The sequence below is a fragment of the Sorex fumeus genome, unplaced genomic scaffold (assembly GCF_029834395.1).
Source record: "Sorex fumeus unplaced genomic scaffold, SorFum_2.1 ptg000051l, whole genome shotgun sequence".
Classification (NCBI taxonomy): Eukaryota; Metazoa; Chordata; class Mammalia; order Eulipotyphla; family Soricidae; genus Sorex; species Sorex fumeus.
In genome coordinates this window covers 39,445,596-39,468,882 of record NW_026606108.1, presented here as the reverse complement: position 1 = coordinate 39,468,882, position 23,287 = coordinate 39,445,596, and the positions used below count along the sequence as shown (strand labels likewise).

The 23,287-nt window shown below is 48.5% G+C and overlaps 1 pseudogene; it reads right to left on the bottom strand.

Moving 5' to 3' along the window:
* Nucleotides 1–21,513: 21,513 nt before the first annotated feature.
* LOC130032882 (methylosome subunit pICln-like) lies at nucleotides 21,514–22,160 on the bottom strand (annotated as a pseudogene).
* Nucleotides 22,161–23,287: the final 1,127 nt, after the last annotated feature.

Here is a 23,287-nt window from a genome sequence, read left to right as displayed (position 1 = left end):
TGATCTGCATCAGTGCTGACCCCCCCTGCCCACCCCTGCTGTTCATAACATCTGTGCCCCAGGTTCAGCAGGAGGGGGAGGAGTGGTGCCTTCTCATTTAACTTGGGGGGTGGTGCCTGGCTTCACCCCCTTCACCCCATGCTTCATGATCCTGAGCACCACTGGGAGCAACCCCTGACACAGAGCAGGGAGTATCCCTGAGCACTGCCAGGTATAATCCCAAAACAAAAGATTCTGGAGAGTAGAGGATCAGAGAAGCTGGAAGGAGCCTCCCTATCTGATAGTGTCACTCCATTCCGGGTCACAAGACCCAGAGACAGGGCCCAGCTGAGTGGGAGGCATCACAATAAAGATTTCAGAATGAAGATTTTAATATGAAACATCAAACCACATGTATATGGTAGTTCATTTACTAATGGGTCATGAAACCCTGGGTAGATGACCAACTCTCAGCCTCAATTTCCTCTGTAAACAGGTAACACATTATAATCCAGACCCCGCAGGACTGGGAAAACGAGCAGTCAGGCACACAAAATGCCCAGCACAGGGAGCGCACCATCAAGCTCAGCGTCCTGTGACATCCCTGCTGCAAGGCATGGCGTGGACCCTTGCAGCAGACGCGCAGAGCAGGTGGAGAAAGGCCGGGGAGATGCTCAGTAAAACCAGAGGCTGGGGTACCATAGCTGCTTTGGGAGTAAAGGGCCTGCAGGGCCAGTGAGGGAGGGGTGTATCCATGACCACAGAGGGAAAGTGAGGAGCAAGCTGAGCTCATCCTCCTTCTCCAGGGCCTCTCTGGGGAGAACACAAGAATTCAGGTGGTACCAGAGTGATAGTACAGCCGGTAGGGCATTTGCCTTGCACAAGGCTGACCCAGGTTTGATCCCTACATCCCATATGGTCCTCTAGCACTGCTAAGAGTAATTCCTGAGTGCAGAGCCAGGAGTAATCCCTGAGCATCGCAGGTGTGACCCAAAAAGACCAAAAAAAAAAAGAAAAAAAAGAAAGGAAGGAAGGAAGGAAGGAAGGAAGGAAGGAAGGAAAAAAGGAAGGACGGACGGACAGACACGGGGACCGGGAGTTTACTAGTAACTGAGCAGGGAAAGAGGGACCCAGGGAGCATGGGGACAACACCCTGAGTTCTGAGAACACTCACCCCAGCAGGAAATCCCACAGTGGTTTCACAAGTACCAGCTGAGCCCTTTTGTACTGGGACAGAGACCAGGAGGGAAAAGCCGCCTAAGTGCCAACAACAGCTGCAGTTTCCCGGCAGGTCTGTGCTGAGTTTCGGCCTCTCCTAGCTGGAGGTCGAGTTACTCTGTGAGAGGCTCTTCTTCCAAATCCTACAGATAACTCTGATCCCTGCGCAGCACCTGACCTGCTGTGTGCAAATGCCTCCTTCCTCCTGGATCCAGATGGAGGGGCTAAAAGGGCAGCCAAGCTGTAGAGTGGGGTGCATGCTTTGCATACAGAAGGCCTCAGTTCTATCCCCAGCATTGCTCATGGTCTCCTGACCACAGCCAGGAGAAGCCCCTGAGCACAGAGCCAGGAGTATATCTCTAGCACTGTCAGGTGTGGCTCCAAAACCCAAAGATAAAAAGACTCAAAAAAACTCAATCCCAGGTTTCAGCACTAAACAAAACAAAACTCAGTAACAAAACAAACCCTCCCCCAAAAAAACAAAAGACAAAAAAGCCCAGAGAAAACCCCAAACAAAAAACAAAAAAATGGGCTGGAGCAATAGCACAGCTGGCAGGGCATTTGCCTTGCACGCAGCTGACCCGGGTTCAATTCCCAGCATCCCATATGGTCCCCTGCGCACTGCCAGGAGTAATTCCTGAGTGCATGAGCCAGGAGTAACCCCTGTTCATTGCCAGGTGTGACCCAAAAAGAAAGAAAACAAAACAAAACAAAACAAAAACAAAAGCGAAAAACACAGCCATGCACAATATGCCTTGATGCTTGCGTGGCTTCTCAACTGAGGTGCCAGGCTGGTCCCCTCACTCTCCTACCTCAGAGTCTCCACCTGCACAGAGAGGGACAGGCAGCAGGTGCATAGAGAGGCCCTGAGGAGAGGAGCAGCCGCAGACACCAGGAAGCACTTGACCCTTCCCCTCCCAGCCCTGCGAAGCAGAGAAAGCCATGTGGGGTGGGGCATGGGTGAGGGGTGAGGGAACCCTCATCCCTACCCCATATTGCCACACCTGGGGCCTGCAGCTCTGAGCTTGGCCCAGCCCCGCAAAGATCTTGACTCAGATCTGCTAGGGCCGCTGTATGTAATCATGCCTGGGACCAGCCTTGGTGCAGATGAGGCTGAGGGAAGCCTCCAGCAGTGGTGGAGTCAGCAGCTCCAAAGCACACCAGCAGTAATCACTCTTCTCTGGCACTGGACTGGCAGGACTGTCCCAGTGAGGGCTGGCTTGCTTCAGGGACTCTGAATGCCCTGGCCAGACCACAGGCTTCTCTAGCTTGGGCTGTAGGAGCAGGACTTCCCCAGAGCTTGGGAAGATGACCTGAGATACCCTGGGCAGTGGCAGGCCTTCAACAAGCCTCCCTGGCCACTTCTCTAGGCAACCCTGGCTGTGTTGCAGAGGACAATGTTGGCTTATTTGTGGATTTGGAGAATTTCTACTAAGAAACAAACTCAGAAACCATACCCATCAAGCAAAGAATTCTGGAGCCCCCACTACTTCCTACCTGGCAAAAACAGTAGGACACAGGTTTAAAGAAATCGTGGAGAGTGGGAAGACCTCACAGGACAGTGACCACCCCCCCCCCATCCTCCGCCCAAAGAAAGCCAGGGCCCCGGGACCAGGTCTAAGCAGGTGCAGGGAATACCAGTCCCTGAGCAATTCCAAATTCCTGGGGGGTGACAATGATGTTCAGGCTCACCTCACGGGCGCCCTTCTCCTTTTCCCAGTGACAATCCTTCAGAGAAGTCAGACCCGAACAAGACTCTGAGGCCCTGCAGAGACCTGGGAAAAACTTGGGCTTCGGGCAAGACAGATGCTTGGGCCAGCTTCCAGTTGGGGATGGAGAGCTAAGGCGTGTGCTTCCCTCCATTCTGCCCAGACTAGCAGGTCTGAGGATACAAGGATTGCAGGCCATATCAGCAACTGGAAGGCACAGTACCCGGTAATGTGCAAGTTGTGAAATGCCTGCATTCCTTCCCCCCCCCCCACCCCATGATGCTAAAATAAAAGTTATTTTTAAAACTCTGACATATAAGTATATATTCAATAGATAGGGCAAATAATATCTAGGGAAATAAAAAAAAATGAGAGCAGGTGAGGAGCTGGTGCAGAAATGGACCATTCTAGATGAACTGGTTCCACAGTTCTTGCTGCCTTCACCCCTTCACTAAAGCCCTGCCTGCCCCCTCCCCCCCCCACCCCCCACCCCCCGTGGGTGGAAGGTCACATAGTCTGTCCTTTCCTGCCCAGCAGGGTGCAGAGGAGCCGCCTGGGATCATGGGAACAAATCAAGGGGAAAAAAAGGCACAAGGGGGACACATAGGTGCAGAAACCACAAACCCCAATGTCAAGGGCTCCTGAACAGGATAATTACAGCCATAATGTTGGAAATTGAGAGATATCGGGAAGTTATTACTCTCCTGGTTTTCAGATACTGGGTTACGGAACAAAGTGGATGGGTAACTCTGAGGGGAGCTGGCTCAAAGGGGCAGTCACCTGCTGGGTTTCACCCATTGGAGTGCTGGCACAGCCAGGCACAGTCGCGGTGTTATCTGAGTCTGATTCACTGGGGTGCCGCTCGAGTGTCCCACACATGGTGCCTGGGCACTCGCAAGCTGGGCAAATACTGCGAATCGTTTCCCTGAACACAAAGCAGGCTTTTTATCTCAGGTACACAGACCGCATCGGCGCCTACACCGACCAGATTCCTACGTTACTGAGTAACAGTGCGGCCAATATATTTAGGCAAAACACTGGGTGGTTTTCTTCCTCCTCTGGCGGACTTTCTTTTGTGACTGTGAAAATGGATGTTTTGCCCCATATGGCCCCTAGTTTGGAGACAGGTCTGAAATCCAGGCTGGGAAGAAAGCTCGAAGGGTCAGCATGTGTGTTTCTTGCATGCAGAGGCTCTGAGTGGATCCCAAATACCAACGGGCCCGAGCAGCTGCCAGGTGCATACAGTGGCGGCCTCATAAGACTGTGCTCTCTAGAGCTGCGCCGGGGAGGAGGCATCTGAGGCAGTTCCCCCACTGCACCTCCAATCCCAACAACACGCGCCTGGAATGCAAACATCATTTTGCAGGTGTGGGAAGAACCTCAAATGTGGGGTATCTGGGTCTCACCTGTTTCTAACACAGCTATAAGTCCACCTCTCACAGGTCAGTCCAAAGGGGCTGAAAAACTGCTCCTCCATGTGCTGTGAGGTTGGAGGTTTCTCCCGTGGAGAAAAAAGACATGGGTTGGCCTGGCCTGACCTGTGGGGTCATGTCTGCCAGCCTGCAAGACAGCAGCTGAGAGCAGAAAGCAGACTCCCAACCCAGCCCTGCCAGCAGGATCTGCAGTTCATTGGCCCTGTCTAAAATACTCCAGGGGCTGGAGTGATAGTACAAGGGTTGAGGTGCTCGTCTGGCATATGGTGAACCCCAATCTGATCCTCCACATTGCATAATGTCGCCCAAGCCTCACCAGAAATGATCACTGAGCACAGAGCTAGGAGTAAGCCTTGAGCTTTTCCAGGTCTGCCCCCCTAAAACCAAACTCACTCCAACATCATGCCCGACCAAGCACCTTCCCTGAGGCAGGGAGAGCCTGAAACCTTCAGTGAGGGTTGAAGCGGAAATTCAAGGTCCCGAAGCATCCATCATCTTGGAGCTTAGAGGGTACCCTTTCATAGGGCCACTGTCCTTTCAGGCAAGGGTTTGTGGAAGGGTACTTGGAGTGCAAGTACTGCGGGGGGTGGAGGGACAGCACAGGGGTGGGGAAGGTGTGCTGGGGCCGGTGGCCAATCAGCCACTGATAATCACACTACTGCATGGAAAACAAAACTCTGGGAAACTCTGAAGCCCGGTGCCCCCAACTCTGCCAGGCCCCTTCACAGCCCGGCTGTCACCACAGTGGTGCCCCAACACAGGTCACAAATACCAAGTTCATCAAGGTACCTCATGCTGACTCTGGAATTGAATGCTACAGGGTCTGACACCCTCATCCAGCTTTGGTGTCCTCACCAGTGAAGTGGGGACAAAGCAGCACCCACTCCCTCTTTGTTCCCCAGATCTTACTCGGTCTCTCTGTGCAAGGCCTGGGGCTCAACAAGCAGCAACCTGTGTTGTGGCAGTTGTGACTGCCCCCACTTACACCCCACCACAACAGGCTGTGATCCCCAGAGGCTGAGACACCACTGAAGAGCAAGTCATAGAAAAGAGAGGGACTGTCTGGGCCCAGCTCCATCCATGAGCCAAGATGGGGGAGGGTGTGATCGGGCAGCTCCCTAATGCACTTCATGCCCACCTGCTGCCTTCTTTCCCATGCCATCCTCCGCAGGCTGCGCTCCAAGTACCCTTCCACAAACCCTTGCCTGAAAGGACAGTGGCCCTATGAAGGGGTACCCTCTAAGCTCCAAGATGATGGATGCTTCGGGACCTTGAATTTCCGCTTCTACCTGAGACAAACATGCCATGTCACACACACAGCTCTCGCCCTGCACAGGGCACCCAGGCCTGGCAAAGGAAAGACGTCAGTGACTGAATAAATGAACAAACATGAGGGAACAAAGAAACAATTTGTCTTCCACCTTTGGCTTCCATGGCAAAAGCTCTTTGCAGAACAATCTATAGATAAGGTTGAACTGGCCCTTCTCTGAAGCACCAGTAATACAAAGCATTACAAAGAGAAACCAGGATGGAGCTCACAGTCATGCTAACTTTCGAGTCGAAGTCACTCACTGTCTGTTCAAACCCTTCAAGGTATTCTGGCTCGCCCTGAATTTTCTGAAAGAGCGGAGGGCAGCAGTGCGAGGTGCCCAGTCCACCCCAAAGCAAGCAGTGGGTGAGTGTCCAGAACTGCAGGCAGAGCCAGGCCAAGTCCAAAAGGCCTGAGCGGGATGCTACAGTCCCTGAAGACACCTCCAGAGGTTCCTGCCAGCAGCCACAGTCCATTGGTTACCCCGGCTTCATAGCGGTGGTGGTCGTGGTGGAGGACAGTGCAAGAGACTGTGACAGAGCTGTGGGAGGGCAACATTGATCCTTCAAAAACCACCATGACACACATAGCCCAAAGCTAAATCCATCTTTATCCACTTGGAACAACTCAAATGCACCCTTGCACCCTCTATCTATAAATTCCTCCCAGATATGAGGACAACCGAATAGGCTCATTTCAAGAACTAATGGAAAAGCTCAGAGGGAACCACAATACTACTGGGGTGGGGGCAGATAGAGAAATTTTTTCCTTAAGGAAAATGCAACTGAATGGCACAGACACCTTTTCTAGGTTATTTCCAATGTCTGTCCACAGATACTTAGAACCAAGGAGAAAATCTCTCCTCATCCCACCCACCCTTGAACAAGCTCTAGAAGAATGTGTGTGAGTGTGTGTGAGTGTATGGATGTGTATGTGTGTGTGTGTGTGTGTGTGTGTGTGTGTGTGTGTGTAGGAGAGAGAGAGAGAGAGAGAGAAGAGGAGAAGAGGAGAAGAGGAGAAGAGGAGAGAGAGACTGAGGATGGCAGGGATGTTGGAGGGGATGTCAGAGGGGTGAGTGCCATCTGGCCTAGTGAGAACATGCACTGGACTTGCCAGGTACCTTTAATAAAATGAGGAAACATCCAAAAGGCCAATCAGTGGGAAAAGAAGGGAGTAATTCTATCTCCAGCATCCCCTGTGGTCCCCTGACCACATGCACAGTCACAGGCCTGGCCCTGGCCTTACTCTGACTCTCCTGCTCAGACCCAGACCAAACGTGGAGTAACTTGAGGGAGGGGAAAGTGGACAATTGTATTTTCTGCAAAATCAAGCCTATAACTGAACAACTTGAACTTCAGTTTATTCTAGAATCTCCCAGTCCTCTCTCCTGTACGTGTCTAAACTCTTTCTCACCTTTCTTCATGCAAAGATAGTTGTGAGGGAATCAAGAGGGCTTGTTGAATGAGATCCCCACTCTCAGGACTTTTCCAAGAGTAGAAAGGACCTCAGTTCTCTAACAACAACAAAAACCCAAACCCACACCATCCCTGGACAGACAGTACTCAGAACGGCAACTGGCCCTGCCCAGGGGTAGAGGACTGAAGTGATGTGCATGAGAATAGGGAGGCTTAAGTTCAGTCAGGAGGAAAAGTTTGTGAGTCCTACAGAGAAAATGCCATTCACAAAATCCCTGGAGAGAACTATGAAGGTTTGGAGCAGAAGAGAAACTGGACATAGAACCATATTATACAGTGTCCCAGCCTCCTTGAACATGGACCATCATTATAGCAGAGCACAGCACTGCAGACAGACAGAAGAAATGCTTAAACTCTTAGCTCAGCTAGTTCTGACTCTGCTGCCCTCAAATCCTCTTTATTATGGGGCTGAAGCAATAGGACATCAGGTAGGCTGTTTGTCTTGCATGCAGCTGAACCAGGTTCAATCCCCAGCACCCCATATGGTCCCTTGAGTATTGGCAGGAGTATTCCTGAGTACAGAACCAGGAGTAACTCCTGAGCATTGCTGGATGTGATCCCTAAAAAAAAACCCCACAAACAAATAAACAACACCTCTTCATCCTCAAGCCAACCTCTGTCCTTATCATGCAAAAATTCAGGCCAGAGGCAAATGGAAGCTCAGTACAAATGACAGGAGACCAAGGGAGTGTAGCAGGCAGAGAGCCTTTCCTGCTAGCGTGAGGCCACAGCTCTCTCCAGCACTGTTGCACAATCCCCAGCATCACCCATCTCTGAAGGAAACCCCCACACCACAAAAGTGACCTCTAGCTCACTGCAACCAAGTGTGTACTACCCTTTTCCCCCACCTCAACAACAACAGAGAGGAAGAAGACAGAGAGGAGGGGCTTCCCTCCAAAGCAAAGATCAGCAAATTCTCAGTCCAGTGGTGCAGGATGGTCATTGTCACCCTAGGAGAAGGGTAAGCAGCCGGGAAAGAGATTGACATGGCTGATGCCAGAGTCCTTGTCAAGAGAGCTGCAAATGCCAGGATGACCTCGGAGTAGCCCGTCCTGCTCAGGACTCGGGATTGGGCCCCCACTGCCCAGCTCATGCACCTTAGAGTTCTCCCTTCTTCCTCTCTAGACACTCCTTTCTCAAGTCCACTGAACTACTTTTTACTGTAGCAAAAGGTGGATGTGCCCTTCTTGATGAGTTGGAAAAATTTTCAATTCTGACATTAAAATTTAAATTTGCTGGCCCAGGCTTATGCCAGACATAAAAGCACTTTTTCAATGAATTCCATGGAAACACCACTTAGTTATTAGAAGATTCAAATGAATGTCCCAGGGTATGTGCTAAGAGGTAGGAGAGAAAGGGCACAGGAATTGAATGGAGATAAACTGAGGATAAAGGGGCTTGTGGGGTTCTTTGTTGTTGCTTTTGGGTCACACCCAATTGTGCTCAGGGCTTACTCCTGGGAGTACTCAGGGGACTATGCGGTGCCAGGGATCCAATGGGGGTCAGCTGGGTATAAGGCACCCTTTAACCTAATGGGTTATTTTATGAGACAGCACTTGCCACAATGGCTGAGACCAGAAGATAAGAAAGAAGAACCACGAAAGAGGTGGGCAGTGCACCAAGCATGGGCCCCGTCCAGACCAGAGGCCAGCAGAGCTGCAGAGTCAACCAGCGATTCTCAGCAGTCCAGCAGTGTGGTCACAGACAGGCCTGGGTGGACAAGGTAACCAGATACCTGCAGCCCATCTGAGGCCCTGCACTTTAGAGCTGGTATGTCAATGGGGTGAGCAAGGGTCTGGACAGAACTCAGCACCAGCCTGACACACACAGAAAATCAAAAAGTAGTGGCCCCTTCAGGCCACTCCCAGAGTCCCTAGATGAGAAGAGAAAGTGAGGCAAGGTCTGGGGATCCCTGTGCAGGGCAGCAATGGGGGGCAGGAAAGGTGAGGAATTGCATCTGAGTCAGGCCCCAGCTCTCAAGGGACTTCTGTTCTGGTAAGAAGTGAAAGGTAACCATGAACTTTATCTAAACACTGTGTGAGGGAGGTAGAGAGAGGGGAGAGCAGGCCCAAGAACACCAGCCCCACATTTGTGTTCCTGGGGTGCAGAGGGGGACCAGGGAAGCTGCACCATAAAGGGAAGGATGCGAGCACAGAGCTGGCGCTGTGTCCTGGGGATCAGGAGGGTTCACTCCCTCTCACACTCACCCTTGCTGGCTTTTACTCCCAGTGACTTGCGAAGCTTTTGGGGGGCTGGTGAGAGCAGATGAAGTGAAATGAACAGTGCTACAGCTGCCACAGGCCAGGAGACTCAGGCAGACCAGAAGGGACCCTTGGCACGCTTCTCTACACTGACATGAAGGGACAGCCCCCTCAGCGTGCTCTTGCTCAGCGTGGAAGACTTGCTCTCTGCACTGTGAGCTCCAACTTCATGGTCAATGGCAGCATCACAGAGATGCAGAGAGCGTGTTTTATAAAAAGTATACCATAGCAGCAGCAGCATATATTGTTTGCTGTGAGAAGGATTTATCACTGTATTCCTGACCTGTGAATCCAGTTCTACAGAGAAGGAAACAGAAGCGAGAAGTGGATCAACTCTCCTTAGATGCCTAAGCCAACAGCCTCTTTTGGTAGCTCCCTGCAGCAATGCCCTTGTGGGGACATTCAGTCATTTGATAGCTGGCAGCGAGGGAGGGGCCTGGCCTTATTGCACTGGAAAGGCTTCCCAGGCATGAAAGTGCCTGATCATAGTTTCTCATTAAAGAAAAAAAGAAAAGGTATAAACGGCTCAGACAAACCAAGCTGTAATTTCAAACTTCAAGGCAATTAGCCTGAGAAGTCAACCCCCCACCCTTCCTCCTCTTCCCACATGACACTGCATGGAGAACTATCAGTCAGAACACTCCACACCAGTCTCCCAACCTTGAACGCAGAGTTAGGGTGGCTGCTCCTAACTTCCGGCTGGCTAGTGCCAGCAAGGCAGCCTCAAACGAGACACTACCCTTTTGCTTCTTCCAATTATAAGGAGGCCGCAGGTCCCTCTGAATTAAAGGCTGAGAAAGCAGCTCCGAGGCTAACTGGGGTTCAGAGAACTCCAAGGGGCATCCCAAGGTCTCTGCTGAAGTAACTTTTATGTTAAAGCCATATACTGCTTGATAGCACAAGCCATACCCAGAAGAACAAGCACAAAACCCCGATACCTGGCAACATGAAAGAAAAAGCAAAGGAAAGGGGGACAGATACTTGATGTGAATTCATTGCAACCTTTCAAACTATATGTCCATTCATCAAGGACATATTTACTGAGTAAAGGTAAAGGTAAAGGTAAAGGCCCTCCCGTTGATCGTCGATTTGCTCGAGCGGGCCCAGTAACATCTCCATTGGAGACTTTGTTGTTACTGTGTTTGGCATATCGAATACTCTCGGTAGCTTGCCGGGTTCTCCGAGAGGGGCGGTGGAATCGAACTCGGGTCGGCCATGTTGGCCGCTTGTAAGGCGAACGCCCCACCCGCTGTGCTATCGCTCATAGACAAAATGTGCCAAATGGTTCAGGAGCTGCAGAAGAGACGGAGGGAAACTGAACCCTGAAACTCCCCAGGAGAGGGCTGGAGACATGTACGGTGGGTTGCCTTGCATGCCAGGTTCAATCTCCAGCACCCCATATGGTCCCCGAGTACCATCCGGAATGATTCCTGAATGTGGAGCCAGAAATAAGTCCTGAGCAACACACAGTGTGGCACACAGTGGGACTGGAGTTATAATCTCTTCTTTGACCACATTATAACAAATTCACAGAACATTCCTTGAAAACAGACTGCCTATGTTCCAACATAAGACAAAAGAATAGTGTTATGCTTAATGTTTCTGGGGCACATTCACAAAGCCCTTGTCACCCCTTGTTATGTGCCTTGAATGCACCACTGAAGGGGTCATCAGATTAAAAAGCCACTTGCAGGTTGGAAACAGAGCACATCGGGCTGGGCACCTGCCTCACATACGACTACCCAGGTTTAATCCACAGCAACCACTAAGCTTACCTGAGCCCTGCCAGGCGTGATCCCTGAGCACAGAGCCAGGAGTAAGCCCTGAGCACCACTGGGTGTGGACCCCACCCCTCCTACAAGCAACTGGAATTTATGCATCCAAAGATCTTGGTTTAGGTTGGGGGGTGGAGGGTGGTCTGCATGAAAGGGCTACAGAATGGTCTGTACCATTTCTAATGCTTGTTTTTTTGTGGGGACACACACAGAGTGCTCAGGGTTCATGCAGTGCCAAGGACCAAACTGAGGACCTTGCCTTGCTCCACCACTTGAGCTCCATCCCTGGTGCATTTTTAAAGTTGGAAATAATTACAAGGGATTTTTTTTTTTTTACAAGGAAGCCTGGGAAGCTTCTACTTTCTCAGTCTAGCATGAAAAGCCCTGAGGTTTAAAAAAAAAAGTACAGTTCATGCCCACTTTAGTCAGCTTAATCAATGGTAAAATAAAGAGGAGGAGGAGGAAGAGGAGGAGGAAGAGGAGGAGGAGGAGGAGGAGGAGGAGGAGGAAGAGGAAGAGGAAGAGGAGGAGGAGGAGGAGGAAGAGGAGGAAGGGGAGGGGGAGGAGGAGGGGGAGGAGGAGGAAGAGGGGGAGGAGGAGGAAGAGAGGGATGAGGTGGAGGAGGGGGAGGAGGACGGGGAGGGGGAGGAGGAGGGGGAGGAAGGGGGAGGAGGGAGAGGAGGAGGGGGAGGAGGAGGGGGAGGAGGAGAATCCTAACGGTGTTCCACTTAGTGGTCACATGGTGGGGGTGGCAGGGGAGCAGGGGATCATCAGGATCCCCAGCTGTATCAACTTTCTCAGCTGAGATGCCAGATATGATTTCTTATTTTGATTTTTTGTTTGTTTTGTTTTGGGGCCATACCCAGTGATGTTCAGGGCTTACTCCTGGCTCTGCACTCAAGAATTACTCTTGGAGGTGCTTGGGGAACCATATGAAATGTCTGGAACTGCATGTGGGTCAAGCCCCTTATTTTGATTTGAAAAATTTCTTGTTATGATCCAGAAGCATATTCTTTCACTATGATAGAAGCCTGTGATATGGTTGCGCTTAAAGGAGCCCTTCAAGGGAAATGAGCAGGTCAATCAGAGCTTTATCCTCTTACTTCTTGCAAGAAGAGATCAAGGCACAAGGCCAGGTGTTGTTTGAGAGCAGGGTTTCTTCAGCATGGAGAAGTTCAAGACTGGCTTGCAAAATAGAGGAAGCTCAAGAGTCTTTTAAGACCCCTGCAGTCAGGCTGCCACGGGGTACCCCTCACCCCTACTTATCTTCCATCTGAAGTATCTTCCAAGCTCAACAGCTTCTTGCTGTGTAGCACAGGTGTGTGCACCCATCTGGACACATGGTCCTTTAAAGCCAGGAGGGCAGATCTCTGTGGGGGAGGGCACACACAGGCTCAGCTGCACACTACAACGCCTTGCTCTGAGGAGTCCTGTTTGAGACCTACAGGGGGATTGTTCCCTAGCAATAGGCAACTGAAATATGCAGGAAACTTCCACCCAGGGTAAGCAACTTTCAATTCCTGCCTGGCAAGATCTTGTGATCCAAAATGGTCTTTGAGACCTAATCCTTAGGCTATGCTCCATTTCCCATTCTTCTCAGCTAACTGCTTTTATTGCCTGTTCACCTTTTATACAGCATGCCTGCTCTTATTTCAATGGACTCGAAATCTTCCTGCCTATCTAGGAATATTAGCATGCTTTTCCCCTTTTTCCAGAGGAGGCTTTTGCTCCTTACATTGTCTGTTTTTTCAGCTGCCCTCCGCTCTCTTTTTTGCTTTGGCTGCTGTCTGTCTGCCGATCTCACTTTCCTCACATTTTATGTTTAAGAGCTTTTAATCCCAAGAAAATAATTTTAATTTCTATTCAAAAGAGGAACACTTAGTACTTGAAATCAAACCACAGTCCAAGAGCCCAGAGAGCCCCCATTCTAGAGCAGGGAGGGCTGCTTCAACTTTTTCCACTGAAGATCCCCTGGGAATTTTTTTAGGCAACCCTAGGTGAATAGGTATATAAGACAGGCGAACAAATCAAATGTTTACTGGTAACAAATCTAAGAACTTTCTTTTAAAACATATTTTCAGATTTTCTGTACCCCCCACATCCAGTTACGTGATCCCATATGGGGGTCTAAGAAGCTAGGCTCCAGACAAACTCTACAAAGTGAATGCTAATGAAGTCAGACAATCCAGACCTCAAAAGACCCACATACACAGAGCTGAGGATAGACCAGGACACAGAGGCTAAGTCTACTGAGTAAACTCAAAGGCTGCCTGACTTTCCCACTGACATATGCATGAAAGTGCACCAACCCCAAGTGTACCACTTGAACAAGGTTCAGACCCAAACTTAGAAAAAAAATATTCTTAATACCCATCAAGGGTCCCTTGTGCCCTTCCCAGAATGAATATCCAAGCCTACCCCATTCCTCTCTGCACAGCCAGGAGTAACCACAATTCCCATCCACATCACCAAGATTAGTTTTGCTTGTTCTTGAATTTCACATAAATGGAAATCATCCATTGCATGGTCTTTTTGATCTGCCTTCTCTCATTCATCAGAGGGTTGCCTTGTTTATAAGCATAAAACTTAGGAACATTTATTTTCAAGAAGTTCCCCTATGCTGTCACAGGATTGAATGCCAATACTCTGATCAGCCTGATTACACTTTACTCCTCCAAGGATGCCTTATATGAACCACTACAACAAAACAAACTTGGAAGGAAGAAGGGTTTTTCCTTCAAGATTAACTAAATCACTTAAAGCAATTTAAAATCTATTCCATTTTAACACAACCTCCGATTTGTTACTATAAAAGTATAAACCTTTCCCATAGTGAGAGCAAAATTCTTTTTAAAATGTGCTTTTATTCTAGGGCATCCACCCATTTTATAGAATCCTCACCTGCTGTTATAAAATGAATCATCAAAGCTGACTGTTTTTTCTTAGTAAGGGATTGAACTAGAGAGAAATTCCTGAGAGCCTAATGTGCTAAATTCAGAAGGCCATGGCGTTGTCCAGAACAAGGGAAGACGATAGTTATGACAGGTCAGGAGTCAGATCTAGAATCTGCTAGTAGCTGGTGATCTTGGACAAGCCAATCCTGCATTCTGTACCTCAATTACTGGAGTGTAAAATGGGAACAGCCTTATAGAATTGTTGCAAGGATTAAATGTTAAATGCATGTAAAGCTCTTAGGAGATCATCTGGCATATAATAAAACAATCAATAAGAATTAGCTCTTTTAAAAAGTCAAATCATTGTAAAAGAGCAGCTATTCTACAAAATTCATAAAATGGTCACCAAGACCTCTAGCACAGTGCTTCTCAAGATGTTCCTCCTAATTCAAATGTTTTCCTTAATCATTGGTTAAATGCAAGATTATATGCTTGAATGTCGGAGCAATGTCAATTTGCTTTAAAAGTCTATACATGTTTACTCTGGCTTTCTGTACTTTTTCCTTGTAACCTAATGACCACCCAAGAGCTGGCACTGACTGCAGAGTAAACTCTGAGGAGCACTGTGCTAGCATACAAGCAGCACTCAGAGGCCTGCTGAAAACTCAGGCTGCAGGTTCAACAGAATGATGGAAACATTAGCACAGAAAACCAACCCCAATAGCAAGGGCAAGGGGATGACTTGAAGGACAACAAGCTGAGAGATAAAATAATCCCAGCAGGTTATGCCTGAGTAATATAACTGGAAGCCAGAGCAAGAAGAGAAACAGTCCTTTGCCCTCCTGGGGCTCTAGGAAGCACCTCAGAGAACAAGTTGGCCAGGAAGTCATCAGCCCCAGAGGAACAAGACATAACAAGTCCACTGGCAGCACTGACTTGGGCTTCCTCCTCAGTCAGAGCCACTCTACGCAGTCACCAAGCTCAAGAACATCAGGCACAGCACACAAAGCTGAACAGTATTTTCTCTGCCAAAGAAAATGGGCAAACATTTCTTTTGGTGATGTGGCACTGCATGGTGTACAATCAGGATGGCCCAGTGAAGTGCTCCGAGATGTGGGGCTGTGCCCTTGCACACGCAAATATATACACACACACGTGAGCACACGCACACACACACACACACACACACACATACACACATACACACAGTACCTGTGGTTTTAGGAGGCTGCTGAGGTCCATCCTGCCAGCCATACTGTGGATATCCTTGGTAGGGGTACCCCTGAGGAGGTGGGTAGGGTCCTGGAGCGTAGGATCCTTGAGGATAGGGTCCTGGCCCCATTGGTTGTTGTGGATAAGGGGGATATGGGGCCGATGGGCCTGGGCCCGGATATGGTGGAGGGTTCCCTGGGTTCATCACAGGTCTTTAAGGTTTACCTATGAGACAAACAGAAGGAAGTTTATTTGCATTTCATCCACAGAAATTACTAGGAGATAACTTTTCACCCAAGAGATTTATTTTTAAACTGCCCTAAGGTACATCTCAAACTTCTTGCAAATCTCTAGCTCTGTGGTTTGGCTTCCTCTGAGCCCATTACTCTGACAACAGCTTATATCTTTTGTCTGCCAACCCACTAGAGCTGTGACAACAGGGATCAGTCAACCTGGGGTCATGACATGGTCCCTCCTGAAAGGTGTTGACTACAACCAGAGTGTGTATGAGCCCCACAGCTAAATGACTATAACACTGGCAAGTGCAACAGCTGAACATAAGAGCATCAGGACTGATGGAAGTCCATCCTTCCCGAGGTGCACACATTTTAGGGGAAGATCAATCCATCCCAGCTCCAGGGTAAGGCCAGTCTGACGTAAGCCAATCTAGGCCACCATCTCCCCCCTCTCATCAAAACTGATTAAATGGAATCTGGACAAAGCTGATCACAAATCGCATTTTTAGGCCTTCAGGGTTTGTTCTGAAGTTTTTGATCAGAAGCTTGGTGCTTTCCCACTTCCAATTCCTTAACCCAGGAACATACTAAGTAAGAACCTGGCCTACAAGAGTACTGTGGGCTGATCTGCAGCCCTGTGGGAACCAGCTTGAGAGAAAGGAAGCACTTCAGAAAGGCAGAGAATAGAAATGGGATTCTAAGAACTCACAAACCAGACCAAAGCCCATCCAAATCAAAACTACCTTCCAGAGTTCACAGTTCAAGAAACCAATACTCAGGTAAGCTAATGAACTCTTGGAGTGACAGTTAACCAAGGAAACAGCCACACAGTGCTGAGGGGGATGGGGGAAGTGATGAACATGACTAAGATTTCAACAGTGCTTTGAGCAGCCAGTTGGAAAGGCAAACATAATAAGGGGAGTGATTTTTAGAAAGGGTGGCAAACAGACTGTTGGATGAACAGGAGTTAACCCCAGTAAAAAAGGTGGGGGTGAGGAGAAAAGTTCTTCAAGGAGATGGTTACTAATCAAAGTTTTTTTTTTTTTAACATAGAAAACTATATTGAAATCTATATTTAGTATAGATGACGATCACCATCATACTGTTGTTCGTCTATTGCCTCAAGCAGGCCCCAGTAACTTCTCCTTCATCCTAGCCCTGAGATTTTAAAGAGTGCCATATTCAAGGCTCTTTCAGGGTTAGGAGAATGAGACCCATTATTGTTACTGGTATTTGGCATATTAGGTATGCCACGGGGAGTTTGCCAGACTCTGCCGTGGGGCAGGTTACATTCGGTAGCCTTCCAGGTTGTCCAAAGTAAGAATGAGATAATAAGATATCGCGTGGCCGCAAATGCGGCCGCATGCTTGCAGGGGCTGGGTTTTATAGTCTCTAGGTCTTGGCCATTGATGGGATTACATGGCGCCAGGGGGCCAGTTGGTGGGTGTGATCCCTGCCTACTGGAAGATGGAGGATCTGGGTGGAGGATACTCAGCCCCAATCCGAGCAGGCTTGGAGATCTCAGCCCCAGAACCCACATGCCTTTGTTCCTCTGCCGGTACCTTCATGCATGTGAAGAGTGGGCTCAGCATGGTTGTGGCTGGTTCTAGAGGTCTTCGGCTGCTGCTCTGCTCGGGGCAGGGAGGGAAACTCAGCCCGCTCCCCTGCAAGGGGCCCCAGCGAGGGCAGCCAGGCACGGGGGCAGGAGACTCTACGCTGTTCTCTTCCGGGAGCTGGGTTTTATACTCTCTGGGTTTTGGCCATTGATGGGATTACACGGCACCAGGGGGCCAGTTGGTGGGTATGACCCCTGCCTACTGGAAGATGGAGGTCTAGGTGGAGGATACTAAGCCTCGATCCGAGCAGGCTTGGAGAGCTCAGCCCTGGGACCCGCATGCCTTTGTTCCTCTGCCGGTACCTTCATGCATGTGGAGAGTGGTCTCAGCATGGTTGTGGCTGGTTCTGGAGGTCTTTGGCTGCTGGTGCTCTGCTCAGGGCGGGGAGGGAAACTCAACCCGCCCCCATCCTCTAAGTTTGTATATTAGGTAAGCTACTACAAAGACTAATTATCACCCAAAGTACTTGGAAGACTTTACCCCAAGTTTATTTTTCTGTTTCAGAAACTGAAGGCTGAGAATTAACCTTTGAGGCCCAGGCTAGCCAGAAGCTGTGTACAATATCTGTATTCCCAGGGTCCCAATAGTGGAATTCCTGGGCCAGCTAGTAAGAGACCTGCTCCCTGTAAGGACAAGTCAAGACCAGGCTCTTTCAGAGGTGAGCAGGACTCTTCAGGCCCTAAGGAGGTGTATCGTAGATTCAGTCTCTTCCTCCAATCTAGCTATGCCCCAATTCCTGCATATGCTCATACTTTAGGTCTGCTAGGTTCCAGAAGGGCTGGAGTGATAGCACAGTGGGTAAGGCGTTTGCCTTGCATGCAGTCGACATGGCTGACCCGGGTTCAATTTCTCCGCCCCTCTCGGAGAGCCCAGAAAGCTACCAAGAGTATCTTGCCCGCATGGCAAAGCCTGGCAAGCTACCCGTGATGTAATCAATATGCCAAAAACAGTAACAACAAGTTTCATGATTTGTTGTGACATTACTGGTGCCCACTTGAGCAAATCAATGAACAACGGGAGGACAGTGCTACAGGTTCCAGAAGATGCATATTGTAAAGGCAGGGGTTAGAGGTCTCCTCAGTGGGCATCTAGACACTGCATGTTTGGAGGTAAATAATAAACTACAAATATCCTTTTGGTTAAGTTAAATCCCTTTTGTCTTCTAATGATGCCAACATGTTATCTCCGCAGTCTGTCTCAAGAAAGAACTGATCAGGTGGAACTGGAGAAGAAAAAAGACTTTCATCATTCCCCACCCCACAACGGGGAGGCACCAATGGCATCAGTTAAGAGCAGAGTCCAAAAGTAACACATCATTCTCAGTGGTCAACAATGGCATCCTCAAGCTGCTGATTAACTGCAGGGCAGCAGCTACCTCCATTCCTGTAGGATAATACTCTTTTGTCCTTCCTCAGGTAGCTTAGGTTTGTTAGCTCACACCCATCTAAGGACACTGAACTTGTATTGTAAGCAATGTCCTTTCTGTGTGGACACAGGAAGACAGTTAATATTATGCTTTGTAACTTGGGAGTTGATTGACTCCGAATAATATTTACTCCTGGGCATCTGATTTCTTGACTCAGTTGCCCTTAGTTCCTAGCAACCCAAAAGCAGGGTCCTGATGAGGGACTGAATGGACCCAGGGCAAGCAGTGAGCTACCCTGGCATCGAAATGGGCCAGGCCAAAGAGCCATGATACTCAACTATAAGTTGAGGGCATGATCATGGACAAATGCTGTCATGATCCAAAAGTAAGTAACGATGAGACTAGGACCCTGCTGGAGCTAGGAAGATTAACCTGGTCTGAGGACTGCGAAATATATAGTGAGATGTTCTCCGGAAGAACCAAACTAAATTTATATCTCTTACTGTGCTCATACAGAATGACATTGCTAGAAATATTAGAAGTAGATTTATTACAACTATTTAAGTAGATTACTAACTGAGGGAAGAACACACCCTTGTTGGGATCCCACCCTTGGGTGGATCTCCTAGTAATCTGAAGTAATCTCTGTAGATGAGATTTTATCCTTGAGTTAATCTCCTGGAGGAGTGGTCTTACCTCTCTTTGTTGATTCGTCAGTATTCAACCCACCTTTATGTCACCGCCTTATGTGACTGCTATATAAACTAAGACGTAAGCTCGGAAAGGGAGTGAGAAGCGAGAGAGCTCGGGCTCCAGAGATCCAGAGTCAGAGCCAGAAGGAGAGAGCTTCCAAGACTGGGGCCCAGGAGAGAAGGAGGCAGAGAAAGACAGGAGTGAAGAGGATTGGAATAAACTACTATTGATATAGACCGGTCTGGCCCCCGTTTCTTCTTCCGTCTGCCCTTGGCCAACAGCCGTTCCGATCCAGGCCACACACAGCGGCTCAAGAGCACCGAACGCAGGCGGTGAAACAGTGCTGTCCAGTGAGCCCGTGAACACACAACCTTCGGCGTGATAAGATTTTACAGCTGGTATCCCTGGGTGGCCTTGAGCTACCAATTAAAGGTAAGAATAGCGTTCGGTGCATCCCCACTCTAGAAAGTGAGCAGGATTTTTAGTTTTCTGGGAATTAGAATTCTACCAGCAATTTTCCACTAAGATGGGACAGATTCTGGGCCTTCCCAAGATCTTTCATAGTTTCTCGGGTCAGACTGAACAGGCGAAGACGTTTATAAATTTGATTGAGTGTCTCTCCCACAAGACAGGGAACCCAAAACTCTACATTTCCAGAGACCAGCTCTGGTCCTGCCTTAAAGTAGTTTATGAAGTAAACCCATGGTTCCTGGATGAAGGGACTCTAGAAACCAAGAATTGGAAAAAAGTTAAGAAAAATGTCTATAAGGCATCTAAGGAAGGGACTAAGATTCCCCTGGAATTCTGGTTTACATGGGAGATTGTTGATTCTATTCTCCTGTTTTGGAAAAGCACAGTTGAGGAGAAGGAGAATATTAGGGATAATACGGCCTCAACTCCTCCCATACCTAAATCTCGAAAAGGTTTTCATAGTGAAAATAATTCTCAGGCTGATGAATATAGCTCCACTTCCAGTGCATCAGATGAAAGTGATGCAGATTATGAGACTGCTGGAAATCCCTCAGATTCTGAGTCCGAGAGTAGCTCAGATGAGCGGCCTCAACACCGCTCGGGACATGCTCCTAATCACACAGTCCAGGCTGAGAAGCAGCAGCCTCCGTCTTATCACAGGTTAAAAATGGATTCTCTCAGTCATTTCAAAAAGGCCTGTGCCTCATACAGGCCTACATCTCCGTAATGTAGGGAATATCTTACAGATTGGAGTAAAAAGTCTTACTGGGTACCTCAAGATTTTCACATGGTTGCTAAAACGTGTTTAAGCCCTTCTCAGTACTTGCAGTGGAGGATGTGGTTCAGTGATGAGGCCAAGGCAAAGCTTCAGGGCCTAGGTCATGCTGGACGAAAAATTTCAGGGATTAAATTGACTTATGAAATGTTAATAGGTCAAGGGAAATGGCGCGACCCAAATAGGCAAATCACCTTGCCTCGTGCTGTTTTTGCTCATGTCCGTAACGCAGCCCTGAGTGCATGGGAGAAGATTGATGCAGATGCAGAATTTAAGGGAAGTTTTACTAAGATTGTCCAGAGGGCCTCAGAACCTTATGTAGACTTCATAGGAAGGTTGATGGAAGCTATTGAAATGCAGGTTAAGGGTAAGGAAACTCAGGAGTTGTTGACTAAACAATTGGCATTTGAAAATGCTAATGAGGATTGCCTCCGCCTCCGGGCACATCTCTTTGATTCCACTGTTCTTCCTGCATTAACATATGCCTCAGAGACCTGGGCCCTACGCAAACAAGATGAGAACGCCATTCAGGTCTCCCAAAGAAGAATAGAAAGAGCTATGCTTGGAATATCACGTTTCACTCAAATGAGAGAACGAATCCGGAGTTCTGACATCCGTCGACGATCAAGGATCAGGGACGCTGTCTCATTTGCCAAGGTGTCGAAAATCAGATGGGCTGGTCACGTAATGAGATTTAAAGACGACCGTTGGACTAGAGCTGTTACTGATTGGATTCCACGGGATGTCAAGAGACCGCGTGGCCGCCCACCTACCAGATGGTCAGACTTCTTTGTCAAGGTCATAAACGATCGGTTTGAGGCCCTCCATGTTCCCGGAGCGAAGAGATGCCATTGGGCTACACTAGCACGCGACAGGGACAAATGGAGACGTTACTGGCGCCCGCTCGAGCAAATCGACGACTAACGGGAAGTTAAGTGATAAGTGATAAGTGATAATGAGGATTGCCAGGCCATTTTGTGCCCTATCAAGGAGAAGGAAGATATAATGGGGTATGTGAAAGCATGCAGAAATATTGGTTCTGTTAAACATGTCGTGCAGAGGAAGGTTTTTGAGGCTGTACAGAGACAACCTCACATTCCATCTTCATACTCTTGCTATGGATCTTCTGTCTGGACGCCAGCCATGTTACGCCAGTTGCTCAGAGACTAAGAAAGCATCTTGGCTAATTGCTCCAGGGTGACTCAGCCTTTGTTGTTCAATGGGATAATCCTTTATAGGTATAAAATGAAGGGCTATCCCTTTGGCTGTGTTTACATGCTGCCATAGCATATTCTTCTCCATCACGATCACTGAATCTTCACATTCAGGACATGGACGCAGAACCAGGCAGTCACTCCCTGCATCACTACTCACACACAGTCTCCAGGTACAAATCCAAATCCAGCAACAGGCTCAACAATCTTCATCACTATCTTCCTCTTCTTCAACAGAAACAGATTCTTTAGATTCCTCTCCAAATTTGGCATTCACTGTGATATATAAATGATCTCTTGGCTAGGCATTGAGGGCCCTGGATACCACATGCAAACTAATGCTGGGGTACCCCAGGGAGAATTCTAATCCAGAACTATCTAACCAAGACAGGAGGTACTTGGCATGGCGTTTTGAAGAGTACCAGTGCTGAAGTCCTGCCTGTTCAGCACAGCTTGGATATTGGTTGCTGCTGCCAGAGTCCTTCAGCCACATTGGGTGGCAGGAAACCCTTGAGGAAGTTCATTGTGGCAGGCAGCACAGAGACCTAGCAGAGCACTAATCAAAGCTTTATAATAAGAAATTAGAATGGTGGGGCTGGAGTGATAGCACAGCGGGTAGGGCGTTTGCCTTGCACGCAGCCAACCCAGGTTCGATTCCCAGCATCCCATATGGTCCCCTGAGCACCGCCAGGAGTAATTCCTGAGTGCAGAACCAGGAGTAACCCCTGAGCATCGCCAGGTGTGACCCAAAAGCAAAAAATAAATTAAAGTTTAAAAAAAAAAAAGAAATCAGAATGGCTTAGGGAGGTGGGGATGGAGGGGGAGGGGCTGTCTCTATTTTGCCTTCATTTGTATTCTTATTCCCATTTTTGAGATTCAATTGCTTTTTCAGGGACCTGGCAAGAATACAAAAAATAATGTTCTCTCACTTCTCTGCCCTCTGATATGCCAATGTGGCATAACTTTGCCCTAGTAATGGCCTGTGTGACTAATGCAAGAATGACAAGAACTCACAAAGATGTAAATGCTAACTTCTGAGGCATTTCCTTCCTCTTATAAGGAAGGCAGATAAAACCCAAGCAAACCTGATAACCCAGAAATGCATCCCTCCACCCCGGTCATCCCATTATTCTTTTTTTCTTTTTTTAAAATTTAATGTAGGAGTACTGCTATTTATTCAGTCTCTGGTTAAATTAATTGAATTGAACATGAACTCCACATTACTTTTTTTTAATTAATCACTTAATCACTTAACTTCCCGTTAGTCGTCGATTTGCTCGAGCGGGCGCCAGTAACGTCTCCATTTGTCCCTGTCGCGTGCTAGTGTAGCCCAATGGCATCTCTTCGCTCCAGGAACATGGAGGGCCTCAAACCGATCGTTCATGACCTTGACAAAGAAGTCTGACCATCTGGTAGGTGGGCGGCCACGCGGTCTCTTGACATCCCGTGGAATCCAATCAGTAACAGCTCTAGTCCAACGGTCGTCTTTAAATCTCATTACGTGACCAGCCCATCTGATTTTCGACACCTTGGCAAATGAGACAGCGTCCCTGATCCTTGATCGTCGACGGATGTCAGAACTCCGGATTCGTTCTCTCATTTGAGTGAAACGTGATATTCCAAGCATAGCTCTTTCTATTCTTCTTTGGGA